Source organism: Thalassophryne amazonica, chromosome 2, assembly GCF_902500255.1.
Source record: "Thalassophryne amazonica chromosome 2, fThaAma1.1, whole genome shotgun sequence".
NCBI lineage: Eukaryota > Metazoa > Chordata > Actinopteri > Batrachoidiformes > Batrachoididae > Thalassophryne > Thalassophryne amazonica.
Genome location: NC_047104.1, coordinates 34,384,232 through 34,393,383, shown reverse-complemented (window position 1 = coordinate 34,393,383; position 9,152 = coordinate 34,384,232).

Here is a 9,152-nt window from a genome sequence, read left to right as displayed (position 1 = left end):
GGGCCCGTCTTAGGCCCCCTGCTTTTCTCCCTTTATATAGCACCCCTTGGACACATATTGCCGTGTTTTGGGGTTACCTTTCACCGCTATGCTGATGATACTCAATTATACATGCCAATAACTGCTGGTAATCTCAGCAACATAAAATTCTTAGAAGATTGCCTTGCATCAGTGAGCAGCTGGATGTCTAGCAACTTCCTACTTTTAAACTCTGACAAGACTGAAATGATGGTACTTGGTCCAGTGAGAAATCGGCTTCAATTTGACCAGTTAACGCTTAGCCTACGCTCATGTGTCATACATCACACTGACAAAGTGAGAAACCTTGGGGTAATTTTTGATCCTATGTTGTCCTTTGACCTCCACATTAGAGATATTATGAGGAGTGCTGTGAAATATAGCAAAGATTTGTCCCATCCTGTCTATGTCTGATGCTGAGACCCTGATTCATGTTTTTGTCTATTCTAGATTGGAATACTGCAAATTCTATTTTCTGGTTTACCGCAGTCCAGCACTATGCTGCTTTCACACCGGGCACGACGTGAGTGACAGCAGCGACAGGTTGCCATGTAATCCCTATGGAATGACGCGTTTTGGCGCCAAGTCACGCAGTGCAATGCGATGGACGCGAATGAAGCGACGCGAGTGAAGCGATTTTGAGCAATTGGCACGTTTGTGGCACGATATTGCGTCGCATCACGTCACGTTGCCCTGATCCCAAGTTGAAAAATCTGAACTTTTTCATCCCGTCGCACCGCGATGACCAATCACGGACTGAATATGTAGTGATGTGGAGATGTCTGGAGTTTGACTGAAGATGTGAACATGTCCTGTATCTGGTAACAGCCTGTGAGCAGGACTTATGTCTCTTTTGTCCTTTATTTCACAATTTGACAGAGTTTTTGGAGGGAGCAGCAGCCCCGCAGCAGCAGGAGAGGAGTTTCTTTTTCTTTTTATTTTACGTGCACGTGCGAGCAAATCATCCATGGAGATTATTTTACTTATTAACTACACAGATGTATAATAAAACAAATGGTGACTGGTTTTCTAAACACAATTATGACAGAGTTTTTGGGGGAACAGCGAGCTGCAGCCCCACAGCAGGCAGCAGAGTTTCTTTCTTTTTTTTGTACGTGCGTGCGCGAGCAAATCGTCTGTGGAAAATATTTTATTCATTAACTACACAGATGTATAATAAAACAAATGGTGACTGGTTTCTAAACAAAATTATGACAGTTTTTTGGGAAAGGGCGAGCAGCAGCCCTGCAGCAAGCAGCAGAGTTTCTTTCTTTTTTTTGTACGTGCGTGCGCGAGCAAATCGTCTGTGGAAAATATTTTATTCATTAACTACACAGATGTATAATAAAACAATGGTGACTGGTTTCTAAACACAATTATGACAGAGTTTTTGGGGGAACAGCGAGCTGCAGCCCCACAGCAGGCAGCAGAGTTTTTTTGTTTTTTTTAATTGTTTACATATGCGCACGTGAACGGGACAGGAGGTCCTCAAACTGGGCCCCGCAGAGGTGGAAGGACCGCTGAAAGCAGCCGTCATCCAGACACAGCTCCTGCAGCAAATAATGATACTCCCTGAATTGGGAACGTCTCATGACGTTTGTCAGCTTGTCAGCTTTCCACAACAACTCGCTCCGTGTCATCAAGGTCCGTCATGTTAACTTGACTGACAACCGTAGCCGGCTAGCGGAATGGAAGCTCCTCCTATTTGATGATGCACTGGGGTGAATTTTGAAAAAAGCAGAGCGACACACCGGGTGATGGCGGCGCGTCCGTCGCCACGTGACCCCCGCAGATTTGTAGCGTCAGGTCGCGCCCGGTGTGAACGCGGCATCAGGGGTCTCCAATTGGTTCAAAATGCTGCTGCCAGAGTTTTGACACGAAGCAGAAAGTTTCACCACATTACACCCATTTTGGCATCTCTTCACTTATTTCCTGTCCTAGTGAGAACAAATTTTAAGGTTGTGCTACTAGCCTATAAAATTGTTCATGGACTGGCACCTCCCTACCTAGCTGACCTAATAAAACCCTATGTACCAGCCTGGGCTTTGTGTCCTCAAGTTGCAGGACTACTTAGTGTCCCTCGTGTGAATAAAAAGTCTGCGGGTCACAGACCTTTCTCTTATCGTGCCCCTGTTCTGTGGAGTGATCTCTCTGCATCAATAAAACAGTCAGATTCTGTAGAGACTTTCAAGTCCAGACGTAAGACGCAGTCATTTTCCCTTTCATATGGCTAGCATAAAGCACCATTCATGTGCTCTGAAATGTATCTTTGTTTGGTGTCATGAATCAAACTTTTAGCTCTTTAAAAATGCCAAAGTAACTGTTTTTGCTGGAAATTCCTCTTTTTCTTCCTCTCAGATTATAAACGGGGTGAAAAGTTGCTTTTCAACAAGCTTTATGACATGTACCAGCAACGTTCTGGCTGTAAAGGACTAAATATCTCTTACCAGTACGGAGTTCTGTTGTGTTCCAACTTAATTTCACCCCTGGTTTACATGTATTGCCACAAAATCTATAATCTGGAACAGATCCACATCAAACTTTGTCAGGCGATAAAGGATACATCCTACATAATACTATCAAATATGAAAGAAACTTGATCTTGGCTCTGTGTTCTCAGGGTGCAAGACTCTTTTGTGCCACTGGGATGAACAAAAAGTTATCGTGCCCCTGTTCTGTGGAATGATCTCCCTGTGTCAATAAAACAATAAAACAGTCAGATTCTGTAGAGACTTCAAGTCCAGACTTAAGACGCACTCATTTTCCCTTTCGTATGGCTAGCATACTGGCATAGTATGTTTGATGCTTTATACTCTTTTCATTAATTTTATTAGGAAGCGGAGTAGGCCGTGACCTCAACTTTTTGTAAATTCTGGGTCTTTTAGTGAAGCTTATGGCTAGTGGCTGGCAATCACCTTAGTATTTCTTTTGTATTTCTTGTTGCTTAATGCTGACAAATTACACTGTATTCCTGATGCTTGATTCTGCTTTTTTCTTTTGTCTGTTTGAGGTGCGGCTCCATCCAGGAGATGGGTGTGGTATCTGTTCCAGAAACCGTCCTGTGCACCGGCAACATTTCCTGTATGGTCGTTTTGTAATTTGTGTCTGTAGCATGGCCCAAGCAGAGGGTCACCCCTTTGAGTCTGGTCTGCTGGAGGTTTCTTCCTCAGAAGGAGTTTTTCCTTACCACTGTTGATCTGGGGGTTGGTAAGGTTAGATCTTACTTGTGTGAAGTGCCTTGAGGCAACCTTGTGATTTGGTGCAATATAAATGAAAATAAATTGAATTGAAAATTCAAACTGTGTATGTATTCATTGAGTGAAATGGCAGAGAAGGCTCACTCAGAGAGTCCAAATTTCCTGTCTTCAATACTGGTCGACGTTGCTCAGCGGAGAGCTACACTGTACTCAACATTTGGTGATGGTCCCATGACTTATGGTAGGACATAGTTCAACCTTAGCCATTGAAGAGCAGGCACTTTTGGCAAAGCACTCCGCTGGGCAGTTTGAGACGTCACTTGACATCACATTTATAAATTCAACGTAACTCATCATTTCATCACTGGTACATTATTGAGACAGGTTGTACATATTCCTTCACATTTCTTTATAGTTGTACATATTTCTTCATGTCCAACAGATCAGAATAGTTAATGCATCTATTCAAGCCACCAACATTGGCCAGCAGAGGCCAGCGGAGGCAAAAGAAGCACTAACGGCATACTAGAAGAGGCAACGTAGTGATAGCAGAGCTCAACTTTTGCCAATGTTTTCGCACGAATCTTGAATTTTAAAAATGTTAAAAAAAATTTCAGGGACTGACGTCGACCTCAGTGCTGTCAAGCTTTCAATCTCCATTGACAAACATCATCAGAGTGTGAATGGGCCATTAACAATAAGCATAAATAAAATCCTGATTTTTTGGAGGGATAAATACATCAAAGAACTTTTTTATCTGTTTTTCAGACACATACAAGTATGTGCAGACAGATGTACACAAATCCTGTTCAGAGTCACACAGGGCCTCACACAGGAAAAATGTCAGAAAGGCCAAAATATGAAGTGATGACATAACCTTTAGGAGGTATGATTGGAGAGGCTAACTATTCACCCGTTCCCTGCTTGAAGCCCTCAGCTTCTGTCTCCTCATTCTTTTTCTTTCACTCTGTCTGGGTGTTGAGGGTGCCGTGAACATTAAAGGGCTGCTTTGAACAAAAAGATTCAATATGAAAAGGAATGGGATATTAGGCACCATGAAGAGATGGTGGAGCCAGAGCTTTCCTCCTTTGATGCTGTCATATAATTAGATAAAGGTAGATGCTCTGCTGTGAGCCCATTCCCCGTCGAGAGTTTCCTTCAACCCGTGGGTCAGACTGGAAATGGAACAACAGGGAAATTCAAGATGTTTCTGCCTTCATGTCAAGGTGACAACACCACAACGAGGAAGAGAGAGGAGCATGGTAAGAATAGACTATCAGGACAATGCCATAATAAAATGAGGGAAGGATGCTAGGACAGATCCACAAAAAATACTTTTCTAACTAGGCAGTCAGTCTGCTGTTCTATGGCCATGACAGGGCTGACATCATATTCCATGGACATGTTTGCTTTTGTCTATTTGTCCTTGCAGCACATTGAAATTCCATTCATAAAATACACTTTCCAACTGGTTAAAGCTCTTCAAATGTATAATTTGATAACCATAATTCACTGAGAAGATTTAATGTAACATTCACTAAACATCTTTATCCAACAATCTCAGTGTAAAATGAGATTTGCCTGACGTTAGATACCGTCAGAGGTTCAATCAGACTGAGGTTGACATACTTTAATAGAAGTACATTTTCCACATTTAGATAAGAAAAAAAAAAAGTATTATGACCCACTTTTCTCAAACCTTGCGTTATGTTTTGAAAAGCACTGGCTTTGCTTCACACACACAACAAAAAACCTATGTAGGCATGCAGGCAGTGGAGGCCCTTTAGCAATGGTTTTCCTTGAACATGTCACATCAGATCCTCAATATTCAGAGAAGCAACACTGCTTATACATGAAAATGCCTGAAACTGACTTTTATGCAGTGAAACTGGAAAATATCTGGGGTTAAACTCTTTTTTTTTTGGGCCCAGTTTCATAAAGTAATCTAATCTTTCAGTCTACTAAACTTTCTTAGTCGACTACAGTTAGCCGCCCAACATTATCCGTCTAATCACCATTTCACATCGGTTAAACTTGTAGATTAGCTGTAGATTAGAAATGTGTAGATTAGAAACCTCAGGCAGACAAGAGTTAAAGGTGACACTCTGCTTGGGCCATGTTACCCCCACAATTGACAATACGAATATACAGGAAATTTTGGGAAGTTTTGGGAGTCCATGCTGGTGCACAGGATGGGAGGCCTGCAGAACAAGACATTCATTCCCATCTCTGGATGGAGCCACACCATGGACACCAAAAATTTCCTGTATATTCATTTTGAAAATTGTGTCAGTAGCATGGCTCAAGCAGAGCATCACCCCTTTGAGTCTGGTCTCCTTGAGGTTTCTTCCTCAAATTATCAGAGGGAGTTTTTCCTTACTGATTTCGGGTGTGCTTACTCTAGTGGTTGGTAAGGATAGACCTTACCTGTGTGAAGCGCCTTGAGGCAACTTTGTTGTGATTTAGCACTATATAAATGAATCACTCATTTTTAACCACTAATCTGGGATCAGGTCGTGGGGGCAACAGCTCGAGCAGGGGACCCCAGACTTCCCTTTCCCATGCCACATTGACCACCTCTGACTAGGGCATCCCGAGGCGTTCCCAGGCCAGTGTGGAGATATAATCTCTCCTCCTAGTCCTGGGTCTTCCCCAGGGTCTCCCTCACAGATGGACATGCATCCAGGAGGCATCTTTATCAGATGCCCAAAACAACCTCAGCTGGCTCCTTTCAATGCGGAATGAGCAGCGTCTCTACTCTGAGCTCCCCACAGATGACCAAACTTCTCACCCTATCTCTAAGGGAGACACCAGCCACCCTCCGAAGGAAGCCCATTTTGGCCGCATGTACCTGTGATCTAGTTCTTTCGTTCATGACACAACCCTCATGACCTTCAGTGAGAGTAGGTATGAAGATTGACCAGTAGACTGAGAGCTTCACCTTTTGGCTCAGCTCCGTTTTTGTCACAACAGTACAGTAGAACGACTGCAACACCGCCCCTGCTGCACTGATTCTCCGGCAATCTTGTGCTCCATTGTCCCATCACTCATGAACAAGACCCCAAGGTATGTGAATTCCTTCACTTGGGGAAAGACTATATTCCCTACCTGTAGTAGGCAATGCATAGGTTTCCTGCCAAGAACCATGGCCTCAGATTTAGAGGTGCTGATCCTCATTCCAGCCGCTTCACACTCGGCTACAAACTGATCCAGGGAGTGTTTGGAGGTCATTGGCCAATGAAGCCAACAGAACCACATCATCTGCAAAAAGCAGTGATGAGACCCTGAGCCCACCAAACTGGAAAACCTCCTCCCCAACTACACCTCAATATTCTGTCATGAATATCACAAACAGGACTGGTGACAGGCGAAGCCCTGCGGAGGCCAACCCCCACTGGAAACGAGTCCAACTTGCTACCAAACACCCAAACACAGCTGTCGCTTTGTGAGTACAGAGATTGGATGGCCCTGAGAAGGGACCCCCTAACTCGATACTCCTGCAACTCCTCCCACAATATCTCCTGGGGTAGTCGATCATACGCCTTCTCCAAGTCCACAAAACACATGTAGACTTGGATGGGCATACTCCCAGGCACCCTCCAGGATCCTTGTGAGACTGAAGAGCTGGTTGGTGGTTCCACGACCAGGAACGAACTCTCTGGTCCCCTTTTAAATATGGGGATCACCAACCCAGTTTGCCACTCCTTAGGCACTGTCCCAGACCTCAACACAATGTTGAAGAGACGTCTCATCCAAGACAATTCCTCCACACCCAGAGCCTTCAGCATTTCTGGATGGATCTCATCAACCCATGGGACCTTGCCTCTGCGGAGTTGTTTGACTGCCCTTCCTATAGAGGGCACTCCGTTCTGATGCAGGAGTTCCTCAATGTGTTCCTTCCAGCGCTAGATTACATCCTCAGTTGAGGTTAACAGAGTCCCATTCTTACTGTAGACAGCTTGGATGGTTCCCCATTTTCCGAGATAACATATCCCGGAAGGACTCCTTCTTCAGTCAAACGGCTTCCCTGACCACCGGTGTCCATCGAGGATTGCCGCCCCTTGACACACCTAAGACCTTCAGGAAACAGCTCCCTGCTGCAGCTTCAGCAATAGAAGCTTTGAACATTGCCCATTCTGGGTCAATGCCCCCAACCCCCACAGGGATGCTAGAAAAGCTTCAATGGAGGTGTGAGTTGAAGATCTGGTGGACAGTGGGCTCCTCCAGATGTTCACAGTTCATGCACATGATCTGTTTGGGCTTACCAGATCTGTCCAAAGTCCTCCCCCATCCTCTGATCCAACTCACCACCAGATGCTGATCACTTGACAGCTCTGCCCCTCTCTTCACCCAAGTGTCCAGAACATGTGGCCTCAGATCAGATGATGCGATCACAAAATCGATCATTGATCTTTGGCCTAGTGTGCACCATACACACTTATGAGCATCCTTATGTTCAAACATGGTGTTCGTTATGGACAGTCTGTGATTAGCACAGAAGTCCAATAACAACGACCCTTCGGGTTTAGATCAGGGAGACCGTTCCTCCCAATCATGCCTCTAAAGGTGTCTCTGTCATTGCTCATGTGTGCATTGAAGTCCCCCAGCAGAAAAGTGGAGTCCCCCACCAGATCCCCATACAGGACTCCATTCAGAGACTCCAAGAAGGCTGAATCCTCCAAACTGCTGTTTGGTGCATACGCACAAACAACACCCCTCCCCCATCAACCAAAGGCATAGGGAGGCAACTCTCTCATCGATCGGGGTAAACTCCAACATAGCGGCGCTCAGCTGGGGACTCAGATCTGGTGGGCCTCATCTCCACGGACAACCTTGTCTCCGGAATCACTCTCCTTGGGAAAATAAATTAAATAAAATTAAATACAGTTTAATTTGTCAGCATTAAGCAACAAGAAAAACAGAATATATAACTAGGCGATTGCTAGCCACTAGCCCGAAGCTTCATGAAAAAACCCAGACTTTAGATAAAGTTGAGGCCAAGGCCCACTCTATTAATAATAAAATGAATATCCCACACAGCTTCAATTTCAATTATTTCATTTACATAGTGTCAAATCACAACAAAGCTGCCTCAAGGTGCTTCACACAAGTAACATCTAACCTTACCAACCTCTAGAGCAAGCACACAGGTGACAGTGGTGTGAGGACGAAACCTCAAGCAGACCAGAGTCAAATGGATGACCCTCTGCTTGAGCCATGCTACAGACACACTTGACAGTACAAATATACAGGAAATTTTGGGAGCCCATGATGGTGTACAGAATGGGAGGCTTGCAGAAGAAGACACCCACTCATATTTCTGGATGGAGCCACACCTCAAAAAAAAAAAAATACTGAATCAGACAGCAGAAAGACAACAAATACAGTATAATATGTCAGCATTAGGCAACAACAAAAAGTGAAGAAATACGAAGGGGACTGCCGACCACTAGCCCTAAGCTTCACTACAAGACCCAGACTTTAGATAAAGTTGAGGCCGCGGCCCGCTCTGTTAATAATAAAATTAATTTAAAAAGGCAGAAAGCATAGTGCCATACTATGCCAGTATGCTAGCCATATGAAAGAGAAAATAAGTGCATCTTAAGTCAGGACTTGAAAATCTCTACAGAATCTGACTTATTGATGCAGGGCGATCATTCCACAAAGCAGCTGCACAATAAGAGAAAGCTCTGTGATCTGCAGACTTTTTATTCACCTGAGGAACACAAAGAAGTCCTCCACCCTGCAAATGCAAGGCCCAAGCCGGTACGTAGAGCTCAACGAGGTCAGCCAGGTAGGGAGATACCAGTCCGTGAACACTTTTATAGGCCAGTAACAGAACCTTAAAATCTGATCTCACAGAGACAGGAAGCCAATGAAAGGATGCCAGATTGGGTGTAATATGGTCAAACTTTGTTCTATGTCAAAATTTTGGCA